The sequence below is a fragment of the Mobula hypostoma genome, chromosome 21, assembly GCF_963921235.1.
Source record: "Mobula hypostoma chromosome 21, sMobHyp1.1, whole genome shotgun sequence".
Taxonomy (NCBI): Eukaryota; Metazoa; Chordata; class Chondrichthyes; order Myliobatiformes; family Myliobatidae; genus Mobula; species Mobula hypostoma.
The window spans coordinates 56,914,481-56,941,462 of NC_086117.1; positions in this window are offsets into that span (position 1 = coordinate 56,914,481).

Here is a 26,982-nt window from a genome sequence, read left to right on the forward strand (position 1 = left end):
CTCCACACATCACCACTCCTCCACACATCACCACGTCTCCACACATCACCCACTCCTCCACACATCACCCACTCCTCCACACATCACCACTCCTCCACACATCACCACTCCTCCACACATCACCACTCCTCCACACATCACCCACTCCTCCACACATCACCACGTCTCCACACATCACCACTCCTCCACACATCACCCACTCCTCCACACATCACCCACTCCTCCACACATCACACACTCCTCCACACATCACCCACTCCTCCACACATCACCACGTCTCCACACATCACCCACTCCTCCACACATCACCCACTCCTCCACACATCACCCACTCCTCCACACATCACCACTCCTCCACACATCACCACTCCTCCACACATCACCACGTCTCCACACATCACCACTCCTCCACACATCACCCACTCCTCCACACATCACCACGTCTCCACACATCACCCACTCCTCCACACATCACCACTCCTCCACACATCACCCACTCCTCCACACATCACCCACTCCTCCACACATCACCACGTCTCCACACATCACCACTCCTCCACACATCACCCACTCCTCCACACATCACCCACTCCTCCACACATCACCACGTCTCCACACATCACCCACTCCTCCACACATCACCACGTCTCCACACATCACCACGTCTCCACACATCACCACTCCTCCACACATCACCCACTCCTCCACACATCACGTCTCCCACATCACCCACTCCTCCACACATCACCACTCTCCACACATCACCACGTCCTCCACACATCACCCACTCCTCCACACATCACCACGTCTCCACACATCACCACGTCCTCCACACATCACCACTCCTCCACACATCACCACTCCTCCACACATCACCCACTCCTCCACACATCACCACTCCTCCACACATCACCACGTCTCCACACATCACCACGTCTCCACACATCACCCACTCCTCCACACATCACCCACTCTCCACACATCACCCACTCCTCCACACATCACCACGTCTCCACACATCACCCACTCCTCCACACATCACCCACTCCTCCACACATCACCCACTCCTCCACACATCACACCTCTCCACACATCACCCACTCCTCCACACATCACCCACTCCTCCACACATCACCCACTCCTCCACACATCACCCACTCCTCCACACATCACCACGTCCTCCACACATCACCACGTCCTCCACACATCACCACACTCCTCCACACATCACCCACTCCTCCACACATCACCACTCCTCCACACATCACCACTCCTCCACACATCACCCACTCCTCCACACATCACCCACTCCTCCACACATCACCACTCCTCCACACATCACCACTCCTCCACACATCACCACTCCTCCACACATCACCACGTCTCCACACATCACCACTCCTCCACACATCACCCACTCCTCCACACATCACCCACTCCTCCACACATCACCACGTCCTCCACACATCACCACTCCTCCACACATCACCACTCTCCACACATCACCACTCCTCCACACATCACCCACTCCTCCACACATCACCCACTCTCCACACATCACCCACTCCTCCACACATCACTCCTCCCACATCACACCTCCACACATCACCACTCCTCCACACATCACCACGTCCTCCACACATCACCCACTCCTCCACACATCACCCACTCCTCCACACATCACCCACTCCTCCACACATCACCACTCCTCCACACATCACTCTCCCACATCACCCTCCACACATCACCACTCCTCCACACATCACCCACTCCTCCACACATCACCACTCCTCCACACATCACCACTCCTCCACACATCACCCACTCCTCCACACATCACCCACTCCTCCACACATCACCCACTCCTCCACACATCACCACTCTCCACACATCACCACGTCCTCCACACATCACCACTCTCCACACATCACCACTCCTCCACACATCACCCACTCCTCCACACATCACCACTCCTCCACACATCACCCACTCCTCCACACATCACCCACTCCTCCACACATCACCACGTCTCCACACATCACCACTCCTCCACACATCACCCACTCCTCCACACATCACCCACTCCTCCACACATCACCACGTCTCCACACATCACCCACTCCTCCACACATCACCACGTCCTCCACACATCACCCACTCCTCCACACATCACCACGTCCTCCACACATCACCCACTCCTCCACACATCACCCACTCCTCCACACATCACCCACTCCTCCACACATCACCCACTCCTCCACACATCACCACTCCTCCACACATCACCCACTCCTCCACACATCACCACTCCTCCACACATCACCACTCCTCCACACATCACCACGTCTCCACACATCACCACTCCTCCACACATCACCCACTCCTCCACACATCACTCCTCCACACATCACCACTCCTCCACACATCACCCACTCCTCCACACATCACCACTCCTCCACACATCACCACGTCTCCACACATCACCACGTCTCCACACATCACCCACTCCTCCACACATCACCCACTCCTCCACACATCACCCACTCCTCCACACATCACCCACTCCTCCACACATCACTCTCCCACATCACCACCTCCACACATCACATCACCACTCCTCCACACATCACCACTCCTCCACACATCACCACTCCTCCACACATCACCCACTCCTCCACACATCACCCACTCCTCCACACATCACCACTCCTCCACACATCACCCACTCCTCCACACATCACCCACTCCTCCACACATCACCCACTCCTCCACACATCACCCACTCCTCCACACATCACCCACTCCTCCACACATCACCACGTCTCCACACATCACCCACTCCTCCACACATCACCCACTCCTCCACACATCACCACTCCTCCACACATCACCACGTCTCCACACATCACCACTCCTCCACACATCACCACTCCTCCACACATCACCACTCCTCCACACATCACCACTCCTCCACACATCACCCACTCCTCCACACATCACCCACTCCTCCACACATCACCCACTCCTCCACACATCACCACGTCTCCACACATCACCCACTCCTCCACACATCACCACGTCTCCACACATCACCCACTCCTCCACACATCACCCACTCCTCCACACATCACCACTCCTCCACACATCACCACGTCTCCACACATCACCCACTCCTCCACACATCACCACTCCTCCACACATCACCACTCCTCCACACATCACCACTCCTCCACACATCACCACGTCTCCACACATCACCCACTCCTCCACACATCACCCACTCCTCCACACATCACCACGTCTCCACACATCACCCACTCCTCCACACATCACCCACTCCTCCACACATCACCACTCCTCCACACATCACCACTCCTCCACACATCACCACTCCTCCACACATCACCACTCCTCCACACATCACCACTCCTCCACACATCACCACTCCTCCACACATCACCCACTCCTCCACACATCACCCACTCCTCCACACATCACCCACTCCTCCACACATCACCCACTCCTCCACACATCATCCCACTCCTCCACACATCACCCACTCCTCCACACATCACCCACTCCTCCACACATCACCCACTCCTCCACACATCACCCACTCCTCCACACATCACCACTCCTCCACACATCACCACGTCTCCACACATCACCCACTCCTCCACACATCACCACTCCTCCACACATCACCCACTCCTCCACACATCACCCACTCCTCCACACATCACCCACTCCTCCACACATCACCACGTCTCCACACATCACCACTCCTCCACACATCACCACTCCTCCACACATCACCACGTCTCCACACATCACCACGTCTCCACACATCACCACTCCTCCACACATCACCCACTCCTCCACACATCACCCACTCCTCCACACATCACCACTCCTCCACACATCACCCACTCCTCCACACATCACCCACTCCTCCACACATCACCCACTCCTCCACACATCACCCACTCCTCCACACATCACCCACTCCTCCACACATCACCACGTCTCCACACATCACCCACTCCTCCACACATCACCACTCCTCCACACATCACCCACTCCTCCACACATCACCCACTCCTCCACACATCACCACGTCTCCACACATCACCCACTCCTCCACACATCACCCACTCCTCCACACATCACCACTCCTCCACACATCACCCACTCCTCCACACATCACCACTCCTCCACACATCACCACTCCTCCACACATCACCACTCCTCCACACATCACCCACTCCTCCACACATCACCACTCCTCCACACATCACCCACTCCTCCACACATCACCCACTCCTCCACACATCACCCACTCCTCCACACATCACCCACTCCTCCACACATCACCCACTCCTCCACACATCACCCACTCCTCCACACATCACCACGTCTCCACACATCACCCACTCCTCCACACATCACCCACTCCTCCACACATCACCCACTCCTCCACACATCACCCACTCCTCCACACATCACCACTCCTCCACACATCACCCACTCCTCCACACATCACCACTCCTCCACACATCACCCACTCCTCCACACATCACCACTCCTCCACACATCACCACGTCTCCACACATCACCACTCCTCCACACATCACCCACTCCTCCACACATCACCACGTCTCCACACATCACCCACTCCTCCACACATCACCCACTCCTCCACACATCACCCACTCCTCCACACATCACCACTCCTCCACACATCACCACTCCTCCACACATCACCACTCCTCCACACATCACCCACTCCTCCACACATCACCACTCCTCCACACACATCACCACGTCTCCACACATCACCCACTCCTCCACACATCACCACTCCTCCACACATCACCCACTCCTCCACACATCACCCACTCCTCCACACATCACCCACTCCTCCACACATCACCACTCCTCCACACATCACCCACTCCTCCACACATCACCCACTCCTCCACACATCACCCACTCCTCCACACATCACCACTCCTCCACACATCACCCACGTCCTCCACACATCACCCACTCCTCCACACATCACCACTCCTCCACACATCACCCACTCCTCCACACATCACCCACTCCTCCACACATCACCCACTCCTCCACACATCACCCACTCCTCCACACATCACCACTCCTCCACACATCACCACTCCTCCACACATCACCACTCCTCCACACATCACCCACTCCTCCACACATCACCCACTCCTCCACACATCACCCACTCCTCCACACATCACCACTCCTCCACACATCACCCACTCCTCCACACATCACCACTCCTCCACACATCACCCACTCCTCCACACATCACCCACTCCTCCACACATCACCCACTCCTCCACACATCACCACTCCTCCACACATCACCACTCCTCCACACATCACCCACTCCTCCACACATCACCACTCCTCCACACATCACCCACTCCTCCACACATCACCCACTCCTCCACACATCACCCACTCCTCCACACATCACCCACTCCTCCACACATCACCACTCCTCCACACATCACCACGTCTCCACACATCACCCACTCCTCCACACATCACCCACTCCTCCACACATCACCACTCCTCCACACATCACCCACTCCTCCACACATCACCACGTCTCCACACATCACCCACTCCTCCACACATCACCCACTCCTCCACACATCACCCACTCCTCCACACATCACCCACTCCTCCACACATCACCCACTCCTCCACACATCATCACCACTCCTCCACACATCCACACATCACCACTCCTCCACACATCACCACTCCTCCACACATCACCACTCCTCCACACATCACCACTCCTCCACACATCACCACTCCTCCACACATCACCCACTCCTCCACACATCACCCACTCCTCCACACATCATCCCACTCCTCCACACATCACCACTCCTCCACACATCACCACTCTCCACACATCACCACTCCTCCACACATCACCCACTCCTCCACACATCACCACTCCTCCACACATCACCACTCCTCCACACATCACCACTCCTCCACACATCACACTCCTCCACACATCACCACTCCTCCACACATCACCCACTCCTCCACACATCACCCACTCCTCCACACATCACCACGTCTCCACACATCACCACTCCTCCACACATCACCCACTCCTCCACACATCACCCACTCCTCCACACATCACCCACTCCTCCACACATCACCCACTCCTCCACACATCACCACTCCTCCACACATCACCCACTCCTCCACACATCACCCACTCCTCCACACATCACATCACCACTCCTCCACACATCACCCACTCCTCCACACATCACCACGTCTCCACACATCACCACGTCTCCACACATCACCCACTCTCCACACATCACCCACTCCTCCACACATCACCCACTCCTCCACACATCACCACGTCTCCACACATCACCACGTCTCCACACATCACCCACGTCCTCCACACATCACCCACTCCTCCACACATCACCCACTCCTCCACACATCACCCACTCCTCCACACATCACCCACTCCTCCACACATCACCCACTCCTCCACACATCACCCACTCCTCCACACATCACCACGTCTCCACACATCACCACTCCTCCACACATCACCCACTCCTCCACACATCACCCACTCCTCCACACATCACCACTCCTCCACACATCACCACTCCTCCACACATCACCACTCCTCCACACATCACCCACTCCTCCACACATCACCACTCCTCCACACATCACCACTCCTCCACACATCACCACGTCTCCACACATCACCCACTCCTCCACACATCACCACGTCTCCACACATCACCACTCCTCCACACATCACCCACTCCTCCACACATCACCCACTCCTCCACACATCACCACGTCTCCACACATCACCACTCCTCCACACATCACCACGTCTCCACACATCACCCACTCCTCCACACATCACCACGTCTCCACACATCACCCACTCCTCCACACATCACCACTCCTCCACACATCACCCACTCCTCCACACATCACCACTCTCCACACATCACCCACTCCTCCACACATCACCCACTCCTCCACACATCACCCACTCCTCCACACATCACCACTCCTCCACACATCACCCACTCCTCCACACATCACCCACTCCTCCACACATCACCACTCCTCCACACATCACCACTCCTCCACACATCACCACTCCTCCACACATCACCCACTCCTCCACACATCACCACGTCTCCACACATCACCACTCCTCCACACATCACCACGTCTCCACACATCACCACGTCTCCACACATCACCCACTCCTCCACACATCACCACTCCTCCACACATCACCCACTCCTCCACACATCACCACGTCTCCACACATCACCCACTCCTCCACACATCACCACTCCTCCACACATCACCCACTCCTCCACACATCACCCACTCCTCCACACATCACATCACCACTCCTCCACACATCACCACGTCTCCACACATCACCCACTCCTCCACACATCACCCACTCCTCCACACATCACCCACTCCTCCACACATCACCACTCCTCCACACATCACCCACTCCTCCACACATCACCACGTCTCCACACATCACCCACTCCTCCACACATCACCCACTCCTCCACACATCACCCACTCCTCCACACATCACCACGTCTCCACACATCACCCACTCCTCCACACATCACCCACTCCTCCACACATCACCACGTCTCCACACATCACCCACTCCTCCACACATCACCCACTCCTCCACACATCACCCACTCCTCCACACATCACCACGTCTCCACACATCACCCACTCCTCCACACATCACCCACTCCTCCACACATCACCCACTCCTCCACACATCACCCACTCCTCCACACATCACCACTCCTCCACACATCACCACGTCTCCACACATCACCACGTCTCCACACATCACCCACTCCTCCACACATCACCCACTCCTCCACACATCACCCACTCCTCCACACATCACCACGTCTCCACACATCACCACGTCTCCACACATCACCCACTCCTCCACACATCACCCACTCCTCCACACATCACCACGTCTCCACACATCACCACTCCTCCACACATCACCCACTCCTCCACACATCACCCACTCCTCCACACATCACCCACTCCTCCACACATCACCCACTCCTCCACACATCACCACTCCTCCACACATCACCACTCCTCCACACATCACCACTCCTCCACACATCACCACTCCTCCACACATCACCACTCCTCCACACATCACCCACTCCTCCACACATCACCCACTCCTCCACACATCACCCACTCCTCCACACATCACCACTCCTCCACACATCACCCACTCCTCCACACATCACCACTCCTCCACACATCACCACTCCTCCACACATCACCCACTCCTCCACACATCACCCACTCCTCCACACATCACCACTCCTCCACACATCACCCACTCCTCCACACATCACCACGTCTCCACACATCACCCACTCCTCCACACATCACCACTCCTCCACACATCACCCACTCCTCCACACATCACCCACTCCTCCACACATCACCCACTCCTCCACACATCACCACTCCTCCACACATCACCACACTCCTCCACACATCACCCACTCCTCCACACATCACCCACTCCTCCACACATCACCACTCCTCCACACATCACCACTCCTCCACACATCACCCACTCCTCCACACATCACCCACTCCTCCACACATCACCCACTCCTCCACACATCACCCACTCCTCCACACATCACCACTCCTCCACACATCACCACTCCTCCACACATCACCCACTCCTCCACACATCACCCACTCCTCCACACATCACCACTCCTCCACACATCACCACTCCTCCACACATCACCACTCCTCCACACATCACCCACTCCTCCACACATCACCCACTCCTCCACACATCACCCACTCCTCCACACATCACCACGTCTCCACACATCACCCACTCCTCCACACATCACCCACTCCTCCACACATCACCCACTCCTCCACACATCACCACTCCTCCACACATCACCCACTCCTCCACACATCACCCACTCCTCCACACATCACCCACTCCTCCACACATCACCCACTCCTCCACACATCACCACGTCTCCACACATCACCCACTCCTCCACACATCACCCACTCCTCCACACATCACCCACTCCTCCACACATCACCACTCCTCCACACATCACCCACTCCTCCACACATCACCCACTCCTCCACACATCACCACGTCTCCACACATCACCCACACCTCCACACAACACCACTCCTCCACACATCACCACTCCTCCACACATCACCCACTCCTCCACACATCACCCACTCCTCCACACATCACCACGTCTCCACACATCACCACTCCTCCACACATCACCACGTCCTCCACACATCACCACTCCTCCACACATCACCCACTCCTCCACACATCACCACGTCTCCACACATCACCACGTCTCCACACATCACCCACTCCTCCACACATCACCACTCCTCCACACATCACCCACTCCTCCACACATCACCCACTCCTCCACACATCACCACTCCTCCACACATCACCACTCCTCCACACATCACCACTCCTCCACACATCACCACGTCTCCACACATCACCACTCCTCCACACATCACCCACTCCTCCACACATCACCACGTCTCCACACATCACCACTCCTCCACACATCACCCACTCCTCCACACATCACCACTCCTCCACACATCACCCACTCCTCCACACATCACCACTCCTCCACACATCACCACGTCTCCACACATCACCCACTCCTCCACACATCACCCACTCCTCCACACATCACCCACTCCTCCACACATCACCCACTCCTCCACACATCACCACTCCTCCACACATCACCCACGTCTCCACACATCACCACGTCTCCACACATCACCCACTCCTCCACACATCACCCACTCCTCCACACATCACCCACTCCTCCACACATCACCCACTCCTCCACACATCACCACGTCTCCACACATCACCCACTCCTCCACACATCACCCACTCCTCCACACATCACCACGTCTCCACACATCACCCACTCCTCCACACATCACCCACTCCTCCACACATCACCCACTCCTCCACACATCACCCACTCCTCCACACATCACCACGTCTCCACACATCACCCACTCCTCCACACATCACCCACTCCTCCACACATCACCCACTCCTCCACACATCACCACTCCTCCACACATCACCACTCCTCCACACATCACCACTCCTCCACACATCACCACTCCTCCACACATCACCACTCCTCCACACATCACCACTCCTCCACACATCACCACGTCCTCCACACATCACCACGTCTCCACACATCACCCACTCCTCCACACATCACCCACTCCTCCACACATCACCCACTCCTCCACACATCACCCACTCCTCCACACATCACCACGTCTCCACACATCACCACGTCTCCACACATCACCACGTCTCCACACATCACCCACTCCTCCACACATCACCCACTCCTCCACACATCACCCACTCCTCCACACATCACCCACTCCTCCACACATCACCACGTCTCCACACATCACCACGTCTCCACACATCACCCACTCCTCCACACATCACCCACTCCTCCACACATCACCACTCCTCCACACATCACCCACTCCTCCACACATCACCCACTCCTCCACACATCACCCACTCCTCCACACATCACCCACTCCTCCACACATCACCCACTCCTCCACACATCACCCACTCCTCCACACATCACCCACTCCTCCACACATCACCACTCCTCCACACATCACCACGTCTCCACACATCACCCACTCCTCCACACATCACCACGTCTCCACACATCACCCACTCCTCCACACATCACCCACTCCTCCACACATCACCCACTCCTCCACACATCACCACGTCTCCACACATCACCCACTCCTCCACACATCACCCACTCCTCCACACATCACCCACTCCTCCACACATCACCCACTCCTCCACACATCACCACGTCTCCACACATCACCCACTCCTCCACACATCACCACGTCTCCACACATCACCCACTCCTCCACACATCACCACTCCTCCACACATCACCACGTCTCCACACATCACCACTCCTCCACACATCACCACTCCTCCACACATCACCACTCCTCCACACATCACCACTCCTCCACACATCACCCACTCCTCCACACATCACCACGTCTCCACACATCACCACTCCTCCACACATCACCCACTCCTCCACACATCACCCACTCCTCCACACATCACCACTCCTCCACACATCACCCACTCCTCCACACATCACCCACTCCTCCACACATCACCACTCCTCCACACATCACCACTCCTCCACACATCACCACTCCTCCACACATCACCCACTCCTCCACACATCACCACTCCACACATCACCCACTCCTCCACACATCACCCACTCCTCCACACATCACCCACTCCTCCACACATCACCACTCCTCCACACATCACCCACTCCTCCACACATCACCCACTCCTCCACACATCACCCACTCCTCCACACATCACCACTCCTCCACACATCACCCACTCCTCCACACATCACCCACTCCTCCACACATCACCCACTCCTCCACACATCACCCACTCCTCCACACATCACCCACTCCTCCACACATCACCCACTCCTCCACACATCACTCCTCCACACATCACCCACTCCTCCACACATCACCCACTCCTCCACACATCACCACGTCTCCACACATCACCCACTCCTCCACACATCACCCACTCCTCCACACATCACCCACTCCTCCACACATCACCCACTCCTCCACACATCACCACGTCTCCACACATCACCACGTCTCCACACATCACCACTCCTCCACACATCACCCACTCCTCCACACATCACCCACTCCTCCACACATCACCCACTCCTCCACACATCACCACGTCTCCACACATCACCCACTCCTCCACACATCACCCACTCCTCCACACATCACCACTCCTCCACACATCACCCACTCCTCCACACATCACCCACTCCTCCACACATCCCACTCCTCCACACATCACCACTCCTCCACACATCACCCACTCCTCCACACATCACCCACTCCTCCACACATCACCACGTCTCCACACATCACCCACTCCTCCACACATCACCACTCCTCCACACATCACCCACTCCTCCACACATCACCACTCCTCCACACATCACCCACTCCTCCACACATCACCCACTCCTCCACACATCACCCACTCCTCCACACATCACCCACTCCTCCACACATCACCCACTCCTCCACACATCACCACTCCTCCACACATCACCCACTCCTCCACACATCACCACGTCTCCACACATCACCCACTCCTCCACACATCACCCACTCCTCCACACATCACCCACTCCTCCACACATCACCCACTCCTCCACACATCACCACTCCTCCACACATCACCCACTCCTCCACACATCACCCACTCCTCCACACATCACCCACTCCTCCACACATCACCACTCCTCCACACATCACCCACTCCTCCACACATCACCCACTCCTCCACACATCACCACTCCTCCACACATCACCCACTCCTCCACACATCACCCACTCCTCCACACATCACCCACTCCTCCACACATCACCCACTCCTCCACACATCACCCACTCCTCCACACATCACCACGTCTCCACACATCACCCACTCCTCCACACATCACCCACTCCTCCACACATCACCCACTCCTCCACACATCACCCACTCCTCCACACATCACCCACTCCTCCACACATCACCCACTCCTCCACACATCACCACTCCTCCACACATCACCCACTCCTCCACACATCACCCACTCCTCCACACATCACCACGTCTCCACACATCACCCACTCCTCCACACATCACCCACTCCTCCACACATCACCACTCCTCCACACATCACCCACTCCTCCACACATCACCCACTCCTCCACACATCACCCACTCCTCCACACATCACCCACTCCTCCACACATCACCACGTCTCCACACATCACCCACTCCTCCACACATCACCCACTCCTCCACACATCACCCACTCCTCCACACATCACCCACTCCTCCACACATCACCCACTCCTCCACACATCACCACGTCTCCACACATCACCCACTCCTCCACACATCACCCACTCCTCCACACATCACCCACTCCTCCACACATCACCACTCCTCCACACATCACCACGTCTCCACACATCACCCACTCCTCCACACATCACCCACTCCTCCACACATCACCCACTCCTCCACACATCACCACGTCTCCACACATCACCCACTCCTCCACACATCACCCACTCCTCCACACATCACCCACTCCTCCACACATCACCCACTCCTCCACACATCACCACTCCTCCACACATCACCCACTCCTCCACACATCACCACTCCTCCACACATCACCCACTCCTCCACACATCACCCACTCCTCCACACATCACCACGTCTCCACACATCACCCACTCCTCCACACATCACCCACTCCTCCACACATCACCACTCCTCCACACATCACCCACTCCTCCACACATCACCACGTCTCCACACATCACCCACTCCTCCACACATCACCCACTCCTCCACACATCACCCACTCCTCCACACATCACCACTCCTCCACACATCACCCACTCCTCCACACATCACCCACTCCTCCACACATCACCCACTCCTCCACACATCACCCACTCCTCCACACATCACCCACTCCTCCACACATCACCACGTCTCCACACATCACCCACTCCTCCACACATCACCCACTCCTCCACACATCACCACGTCTCCACACATCACCCACTCCTCCACACATCACCACTCCTCCACACATCACCACTCCTCCACACATCACCCACTCCTCCACACATCACCCACTCCTCCACACATCACCCACTCCTCCACACATCACCCACTCCTCCACACATCACCACGTCTCCACACATCACCCACTCCTCCACACATCACCACTCCTCCACACATCCCACTCCTCCACACATCACCCACTCCTCCACACATCACCACTCCTCCACACATCACCACTCCTCCACACATCACCCACTCCTCCACACATCACCACTCCTCCACACATCACCACTCCTCCACACATCACCCACTCCTCCACACATCACCACTCCTCCACACATCACCACTCCTCCACACATCACCCACTCCTCCACACATCACCCACTCCTCCACACATCACCCACTCCTCCACACATCACCACGTCTCCACACATCACCCACTCCTCCACACATCACCCACTCCTCCACACATCACCCACTCCTCCACACATCACCACTCCTCCAAACATCACCCACTCCTCCACACATCACCCACTCCTCCACACATCACCCACTCCTCCACAAATCACCCACTCCTCCACACATCACCACTCCTCCACACATCACCCACTCCTCCACACATCACCCACTCCTCCACACATCACCACGTCTCCACACATCACCACTCCTCCACACATCACCCACTCCTCCACACATCACCCACTCCTCCACACATCACCCACTCCTCCACACATCACCCACTCCTCCACACATCACCCACTCCTCCACACATCACCACTCCTCCACACATCACCCACTCCTCCACACATCACCCACTCCTCCACACATCACCCACGTCTCCACACATCACCACGTCTCCACACATCACCCACTCCTCCACACATCACCACTCCTCCACACATCACCCACTCCTCCACACATCACCCACTCCTCCACACATCACCACGTCTCCACACATCACCCACTCCTCCACACATCACCCACTCCTCCACACATCACCCACTCCTCCACACATCACCACTCCTCCACACATCACCCACTCCTCCACACATCACCCACTCCTCCACACATCACCACTCCTCCACACATCACCACTCCTCCACACATCACCACTCCTCCACACATCACCCACTCCTCCACACATCACCACGTCTCCACACATCACCCACTCCTCCACACATCACCACGTCTCCACACATCACCCACTCCTCCCACATCACCACCTCCACACATCACCCACTCCTCCACACATCACCACCTCCTCCACACATCACCCACTCCTCCACACATCACCCACTCCTCCACACATCACCCACTCCTCCACACATCACCCACTCCTCCACACATCACCACGTCTCCACACATCACCCACGTCTCCACACATCACCCACTCCTCCACACATCACCCACTCCTCCACACATCACCCACTCCTCCACACATCACCACGTCTCCACACATCACCACTCCTCCACACATCACCCACTCCTCCACACATCACCACTCCTCCACACATCACCCACTCCTCCACACATCACCCACTCCTCCACACATCACCACGTCTCCACACATCACCACGTCTCCACACATCACCCACTCCTCCACACATCACCCACTCCTCCACACATCACCACGTCTCCACACATCACCCACTCCTCCACACATCACCCACTCCTCCACACATCACCCACTCCTCCACACATCACCACTCCTCCACACATCACCCACTCCTCCACACATCACCCACTCCTCCACACATCACCACGTCTCCACACATCACCCACTCCTCCACACATCACCCACTCCTCCACACATCACCCACTCCTCCACACATCACCACTCTCCACACATCACCACTCCTCCACACATCACCCACTCCTCCACACATCACTCCTCCCACGTCTCCACACATCACCCACTCCTCCACACATCACCACTCCTCCACACATCACCACGTCTCCACACATCACCACGTCCTCCACACATCACCACTCCTCCACACATCACCACGTCTCCACACATCACCCACTCCTCCACACATCACCCACTCCTCCACACATCACCACTCCTCCACACATCACCCACTCCTCCACACATCACCCACGTCTCCACACATCACCACTCCTCCACACATCACCACTCCTCCACACATCACCCACTCCTCCACACATCACCACTCCTCCACACATCACCACTCCTCCACACATCACCCACTCCTCCACACATCACCCACTCCTCCACACATCACCACTCCTCCACACATCACCCACTCCTCCACACATCACCACTCCTCCACACATCACCCACTCCTCCACACATCACCCACTCCTCCACACATCACCCACTCCTCCACACATCACCACGTCTCCACACATCACCACTCCTCCACACATCACCCACTCCTCCACACATCACCCACTCCTCCACACATCACCACGTCTCCACACATCACCACGTCCTCCACACATCACCCACTCCTCCACACATCACCACTCCTCCACACATCACCCACTCCTCCACACATCACCCACTCCTCCACACATCACCACTCCTCCACACATCACCACTCCTCCACACATCACCCACTCCTCCACACATCACCCACTCCTCCACACATCACCCACTCCTCCACACATCACCACGTCTCCACACATCACCACTCCTCCACACATCACCCACGCCTCCACACATCACCACGTCCTCCACACATCACCCACTCCTCCACACATCACCACTCCTCCACACATCACCACGTCTCCACACATCACCCACTCCTCCACACATCACCCACTCCTCCACACATCACCCACTCCTCCACACATCACCCACTCCTCCACACATCACCCACTCCTCCACACATCACCCACTCCTCCACACATCACCCACTCCTCCACACATCACCCACTCCTCCACACATCACCCACTCCTCCACACATCACCACTCCTCCACACATCACCCACTCCTCCACACATCACCACGTCTCCACACATCACCCACTCCTCCACACATCACCACTCCTCCACACATCACCCACTCCTCCACACATCACCCACTCCTCCACACATCACCACTCCTCCACACATCACCACGTCTCCACACATCACCCACTCCTCCACACATCACCACTCCTCCACACATCACCCACTCCTCCACACATCACCACTCCTCCACACATCACCCACTCCTCCACACATCACCCACTCCTCCACACATCACCCACTCCTCCACACATCACCCACTCCTCCACACATCACCCACTCCTCCACACATCACCCACTCCTCCACACATCACCACTCCTCCACACATCACCCACTCCTCCACACATCACCCACTCCTCCACACATCACCCACTCCTCCACACATCACCACTCCTCCACACATCACCCACTCCTCCACACATCACCACGTCTCCACACATCACCCACTCCTCCACACATCACCCACTCCTCCACACATCACCACTCCTCCACACATCACCCACTCCTCCACACATCACCACTCCTCCACACATCACCCACTCCTCCACACATCACCACTCCTCCACACATCACCCACTCCTCCACACATCACCACTCCTCCACACATCACCCACTCCTCCACACATCACCCACTCCTCCACACATCACCCACTCCTCCACACATCACCACGTCTCCACACATCACCACTCCTCCACACATCACCCACTCCTCCACACATCACCCACTCCTCCACACATCACCCACTCCTCCACACATCACCCACTCCTCCACACATCACCCACTCTCCACACATCACCACTCCTCCACACATCACCCACTCCTCCACACATCACCACTCCTCCACACATCACCCACTCCTCCACACATCACCACTCCTCCCACACACCCCTCCACACATCACCACTCCTCCACACATCACCCACTCCTCCACACATCACCACTCTCTCCACACATCACCACTCTCCACACATCACCCACTCCTCCACACATCACCCACTCCTCCACACATCACCACTCCTCCACACATCACCCACTCCTCCACACATCACCCACTCCTCCACACATCACCACTCCTCCACACATCACCACTCCTCCACACATCACCCACTCCTCCACACATCACCCACTCCTCCACACATCACCCACTCCTCCACACATCACCACTCCTCCACACATCACCCACTCCTCCACACATCACCCACTCCTCCACACATCACCACGTCTCCACACATCACCACGTCTCCACACATCACCACTCCTCCACACATCACCCACTCCTCCACACATCACCCACTCCTCCACACATCACCCACTCCTCCACACATCACCACTCCTCCACACATCACCACTCCTCCACACATCACCCACTCCTCCACACATCACCCACTCCTCCACACATCACCCACTCCTCCACACATCACCCACTCCTCCACACATCACCACTCCTCCACACATCACCACTCCTCCACACATCACCCACTCCTCCACACATCACCACTCTCCACACATCACCACGTCTCCACACATCACCCACTCCTCCACACATCACCCACTCCTCCACACATCACCCACTCCTCCACACATCACCCACTCCTCCACACATCACCCACTCCTCCACACATCACCCACTCCTCCACACATCACCACTCCTCCACACATCACCACTCCTCCACACATCACCCACTCCTCCACACATCACCACTCCTCCACACATCACCACTCCTCCACACATCACCCACTCCTCCACACATCACCACGTCTCCACACATCACCCACTCCTCCACACATCACCCACTCCTCCACACATCACCCACTCCTCCACACATCCAACCACTCCTCCACACCACTCCTCACACATCACCACTCCTCCACACATCACCCACTCCTCCACACATCACCCACTCCTCCACACATCACCCACTCCTCCACACATCACCACGTCTCCACACATCACCACGTCTCCACACATCACCCACTCCTCCACACATCACCCACTCCTCCACACATCACCCACTCCTCCACACATCACCCACTCCTCCACACATCACCCACTCCTCCACACATCACCACGTCTCCACACATCACCACGTCTCCACACATCACCCACTCCTCCACACATCACCCACTCCTCCACACATCACCCACTCCTCCACACATCACCCACTCCTCCACACATCACCCACTCCTCCACACATCACCCACTCCTCCACACATCACCACTCCTCCACACATCACCCACTCCTCCACACATCACCCACTCCTCCACACATCACCCACTCCTCCACACATCACCCACTCCTCCACACATCACCCACTCCTCCACACATCACCCACTCCTCCACACATCACCCACTCCTCCACACATCACCCACTCCTCCACACATCACCCACTCCTCCACACATCACCCACTCCTCCACACATCACCCACTCCTCCACACATCACCACTCCTCCACACATCACCCACTCCTCCACACATCACCACTCCTCCACACATCACCCACTCCTCCACACATCACCCACTCCTCCACACATCACCCACTCCTCCACACATCACCCACTCCTCCACACATCACCACGTCTCCACACATCACCCACTCCTCCACACATCACCACTCCTCCACACATCACCCACTCCTCCACACATCACCCACTCCTCCACACATCACCCACTCCTCCACACATCACCCACTCCTCCACACATCACCCACTCCTCCACACATCACCCACTCCTCCACACATCACCACGTCTCCACACATCACCACTCCTCCACACATCACCACTCTCCACACATCACCCACTCCTCCACACATCACCCACTCCTCCACACATCACCACTCCTCCACACATCACCCACTCCTCCACACATCACCCACTCCTCCACACATCACCACTCCTCCACACATCACCCACTCCTCCACACATCACCCACTCCTCCACACATCACCACTCCTCCACACATCACCCACTCCTCCACACATCACCCACTCCTCCACACATCACCACTCCTCCACACATCACCCACTCCTCCACACATCACCACTCCTCCACACATCACCCACTCCTCCACACATCACCACTCCTCCACACATCACCACTCCTCCACACATCACCCACTCCTCCACACATCACCCACTCCTCCACACATCACCCACTCCTCCACACATCACCCACTCCTCCACACATCACCCACTCCTCCACACATCACCCACTCCTCCACACATCACCACTCCTCCACACATCACCACTCTCCACACATCACCACTCCTCCACACATCACCACTCCTCCACACATCACCCACTCCTCCACACATCACCCACTCCTCCACACATCACCACTCCTCCACACATCACCACTCCTCCACACATCACCACTCCTCCACACATCACCCACTCCTCCACACATCACCCACTCCTCCACACATCACCACTCCTCCACACATCACCACTCCTCCACACATCACCACTCCTCCACACATCACCCACTCCTCCACACATCACCACTCCTCCACACATCACCCACTCCTCCACACATCACCCACTCCTCCACACATCACCACTCCTCCACACATCACCACGTCTCCACACATCACCCACTCCTCCACACATCACCCACTCCTCCACACATCACCACTCCTCCACACATCACCACGTCTCCACACATCACCCACTCCTCCACACATCACCCACTCCTCCACACATCACCACGTCTCCACACATCACCCACTCCTCCACACATCACCCACTCCTCCACACATCACCCACTCCTCCACACATCACCCACTCCTCCACACATCACCCACTCCTCCACACATCACCACGTCTCCACACATCACCACTCCTCCACACATCACCCACTCCTCCACACATCACCCACTCCTCCACACATCACCACTCCTCCACACATCACCACTCCTCCACATATCACCCACTCCTCCACAATCACCCACTCCTCCACACATCACCCACTCCTCCACACATCACCCACTCCTCCACACATCACCCACTCCTCCACACATCACCACTCCTCCACACATCACCCACTCCTCCACACATCACCCACTCCTCCACACATCACCCACTCCTCCACACATCACCCACTCCTCCACACATCACCACTCCTCCACACATCACCCTCCCACATCACCACTCTCCACACATCACCCACTCCTCCACACATCACCCACTCCTCCACACATCACCCACTCCTCCACACATCACCACTCTCCACACATCACCCACTCCTCCACACATCACCACGTCTCCACACATCACCCACTCCTCCACACATCACCACTCCTCCTCCACACATCACCCACTCCTCCACACATCACCACTCCTCCACACATCACCCACTCCTCCACACATCACCACTCCTCCACACATCACCCACTCCTCCACACATCACCCACTCCTCCACACATCACCCACTCCTCCACACATCACCACTCCTCCACACATCACCACTCCTCCACACATCACCCACTCCTCCACACATCACCACTCCTCCACACATCACCCACTCCTCCACACATCACCACGTCTCCACACATCACCCACTCCTCCACACATCACCACGTCTCCACACATCACCCACTCCTCCACACATCACCCACTCCTCCACACATCACCCACTCCTCCACACATCACCACTCCTCCACACATCACCACTCCTCCACACATCACCCACTCCTCCACACATCACCACTCCTCCACACATCACCCACTCCTCCACACATCACCCACTCCTCCACACATCACCCACTCCTCCACACATCACCACGTCTCCACACATCACCCACTCCTCCACACATCACCCACTCCTCCACACATCACCCACTCCTCCACACATCACCCACTCCTCCACACATCACCACGTCTCCACACATCACCCACTCCTCCACACATCACCACGTCTCCACACATCACCACGTCTCCACACATCACCCACTCCTCCACACATCACCACTCCTCCACACATCACCCACTCCTCCACACATCACCACTCCTCCACATATCACCCACTCCTCCACATATCACCCACTCCTCCACACATCACCCACTCCTCCACACATCACCCACTCCTCCACACATCACCCACTCCTCCACACATCACCACGTCTCCACACATCACCACGTCTCCACACATCACCCACTCCTCCACACATCACCCACTCCTCCACACATCACCCACTCCTCCACACATCACCACGTCTCCACACATCACCACTCCTCCACACATCACCCACTCCTCCACACATCACCACTCCTCCACACATCACCCACTCCTCCACACATCACCACTCCTCCACATATCACCCACTCCTCCACATATCACCCACTCCTCCACACATCACCCACTCCTCCACACATCACCACTCCTCCACACATCACCCACTCCTCCACACATCACCACTCCTCCACACATCACCCACTCCTCCACACATCACCCACTCCTCCACACATCACCCACTCCTCCACACATCACCCACTCCTCCACACATCACCCACTCCTCCACACATCACCACGTCTCCACACATCACCCACTCCTCCACACATCACCCACTCCTCCACACATCACCACGTCTCCACACATCACCCACTCCTCCACACATCACCACGTCTCCACACATCACCACGTCTCCACACATCACCACGTCTCCACACATCACCCACTCCTCCACACATCACCCACTCCTCCACACATCACCCACTCCTCCACACATCACCACGTCTCCACACATCACCACTCCTCCACACATCACCCACTCCTCCACACATCACCCACTCCTCCACAGATCACCACGTCTCCACACATCACCCACTCCTCCACACATCACCACGTCTCCACACATCACCACGTCTCCACACATCACCACGTCTCCACACATCACCCACTCCTCCACACATCACCACTCCTCCACACATCACCACGTCTCCACACATCACCCACTCCTCCACACATCACCCACTCCTCCACACATCACCCACTCCTCCACACATCACCACGTCTCCACACATCACCACGTCTCCACACATCACCACTCCTCCACACATCACCCACTCCTCCACACATCACCACGTCTCCACACATCACCACGTCTCCACACATCACCCACTCCTCCACACATCACCCACTCCTCCACACATCACCACGTCTCCACACATCACCCACTCCTCCACACATCACCCACTCCTCCACACATCACCCACTCCTCCACACATCACCACGTCTCCACACATCACCACGTCTCCACACATCACCCACTCCTCCACACATCACCACTCCTCCACACATCACCACGTCTCCACACATCACCCACTCCTCCACACATCACCACGTCTCCACACATCACCACGTCTCCACACATCACCCACGTCTCCACACATCACCCACTCCTCCACACATCACCCACGTCTCCACACATCACCACGTCTCCACACATCACCCACTCCTCCACACATCACCCACTCCTCCACACATCACCACGTCTCCACACATCACCCACTCCTCCACACATCACCCACTCCTCCACACATCACCACGTCTCCACACATCACCCACTCCTCCACACATCACCACGTCTCCACACATCACCCACTCCTCCACACATCACCACGTCTCCACACATCACCCACTCCTCCACACATCACCACGTCTCCACACATCACCCACTCCTCCACACATCACCCACTCCTCCACACATCACCCACTCCTCCACACATCACCCACTCCTCCACACATCACCACGTCTCCACACATCACCCACTCCTCCACACATCACCCACTCCTCCACACATCACCACGTCTCCACACATCACCCACTCCTCCACACATCACCCACTCCTCCACACATCACCCACTCCTCCACACATCACCCACTCCTCCACACATCACCACGTCTCCACACATCACCCACTCCTCCACACATCACCCACTCCTCCACACATCACCACGTCTCCACACATCACCCACTCCTCCACACATCACCCACTCCTCCACACATCACCCACTCCTCCACACATCACCCACTCCTCCACACATCACCCACTCCTCCACACATCACCACGTCTCCACACATCACCCACTCCTCCACACATCACCCACTCCTCCACACATCACCCACTCCTCCACACATCACCACGTCTCCACACATCACCACGTCTCCACACATCACCACGTCTCCACACATCACCCACTCCTCCACACATCACCACTCCTCCACACATCACCCACTCCTCCACACATCACCACTCCTCCACACATCACCCACTCCTCCACACATCACCCACTCCTCCACACATCACCACGTCTCCACACATCACCACGTCTCCACACATCACCACGTCTCCACACATCACCCACTCCTCCACACATCACCCACTCCTCCACACATCACCCACTCCTCCACACATCACCACTCCTCCACACATCACCCACTCCTCCACACATCACCCACTCCTCCACACATCACCCACTCCTCCACACATCACCCACTCCTCCACACATCACCACGTCTCCACACATCACCACGTCTCCACACATCACCACTCCTCCACACATCACCCACTCCTCCACACATCACCCACTCCTCCACACATCACCCACTCCTCCACACATCACCCACTCCTCCACACATCACCCACTCCTCCACACATCACCACTCCTCCACACATCACCCACTCCTCCACACATCACCACGTCTCCACACATCACCCACTCCTCCACACATCACCCACTCCTCCACACATCACCACTCCTCCACACATCACCCACTCCTCCACACATCACCCACTCCTCCACACATCACCACGTCTCCACACATCACCCACGTCTCCACACATCACCCACTCCTCCACACATCACCACGTCTCCACACATCACCCACTCCTCCACACATCACCACGTCTCCACACATCACCCACTCCTCCACACATCACCCACTCCTCCACACATCACCCACTCCTCCACACATCACCCACTCCTCCACACATCACCACTCCTCCACACATCACCACTCCTCCACACATCACCACGTCTCCACACATCACCACGTCTCCACACATCACCCACTCCTCCACACATCACCCACTCCTCCACACATCACCCACTCCTCCACACATCACCCACTCCTCCACACATCACCCACTCCTCCACACATCACCACGTCTCCACACATCACCCACTCCTCCACACATCACCCACTCCTCCACACATCACCCACTCCTCCACACATCACCACGTCTCCACACATCACCCACTCCTCCACACATCACCACGTCTCCACACATCACCCACTCCTCCACACATCACCCACTCCTCCACACATCACCCACTCCTCCACACATCACCCACTCCTCCACACATCACCACGTCTCCACACATCACCCACTCCTCCACACATCACCCACTCCTCCACACATCACCACTCCTCCACACATCACCCACTCCTCCACACATCACCCACTCCTCCACACATCACCCACTCCTCCACACATCACCACGTCTCCACACATCACCCACTCCTCCACACATCACCACGTCTCCACACATCACCCACTCCTCCACACATCACCCACTCCTCCACACATCACCCACTCCTCCACACATCACCCACTCCTCCACACATCACCCACTCCTCCACACATCACCCACTCCTCCACACATCACCCACTCCTCCACACATCACCACGTCTCCACACATCACCACGTCTCCACACATCACCCACTCCTCCACACATCACCACGTCTCCACACATCACCCACTCCTCCACACATCACCCACTCCTCCACACATCACCACGTCTCCACACATCACCCACTCCTCCACACATCACCCACTCCTCCACACATCACCCACTCCTCCACACATCACCCACTCCTCCACACATCACCACTCCTCCACACATCACCCACTCCTCCACACATCACCCACTCCTCCACACATCACCCACTCCTCCACACATCACCACGTCTCCACACATCACCACGTCTCCACACATCACCCACTCCTCCACACATCACCACGTCTCCACACATCACCACGTCTCCACACATCACCCACTCCTCCACACATCACCACGTCTCCACACATCACCACGTCTCCACACATCACCCACTCCTCCACACATCACCCACTCCTCCACACATCACCCACTCCTCCACACATCACCCACTCCTCCACACATCACCCACTCCTCCACACATCACCCACGTCTCCACACATCACCCACTCCTCCACACATCACCACGTCTCCACACATCACCACGTCTCCACACATCACCACGTCTCCACACATCACCCACTCCTCCACACATCACCCACTCCTCCACACATCACCCACTCCTCCACACATCACCCACTCCTCCACACATCACCCACTCCTCCACACATCACCACTCCTCCACACATCACCCACTCCTCCACACATCACCCACTCCTCCACACATCACCCACTCCTCCACACATCACCACGTCTCCACACATCACCACGTCTCCACACATCACCCACTCCTCCACACATCACCACTCCTCCACACATCACCACGTCTCCACACATCACCACGTCTCCACACATCACCCACTCCTCCACACATCACCCACTCCTCCACACATCACCCACTCCTCCACACATCACCCACTCCTCCACACATCACCACGTCTCCACACATCACCCACTCCTCCACACATCACCCACTCCTCCACACATCACCCACTCCTCCACACATCACCACGTCTCCACACATCACCACGTCTCCACACATCACCCACTCCTCCACACATCACCCACTCCTCCACACATCACCCACTCCTCCACACATCACCCACTCCTCCACACATCACCCACTCCTCCACACATCACCCACTCCTCCACACATCACCACTCCTCCACACATCACCCACTCCTCCACACATCACCCACTCCTCCACACATCACCCACTCCTCCACACATCACCACTCCTCCACACATCACCCACTCCTCCACACATCACCCACTCCTCCACACATCACCCACTCCTCCACACATCACCCACTCCTCCACACATCACCACGTCTCCACACATCACCCACTCCTCCACAC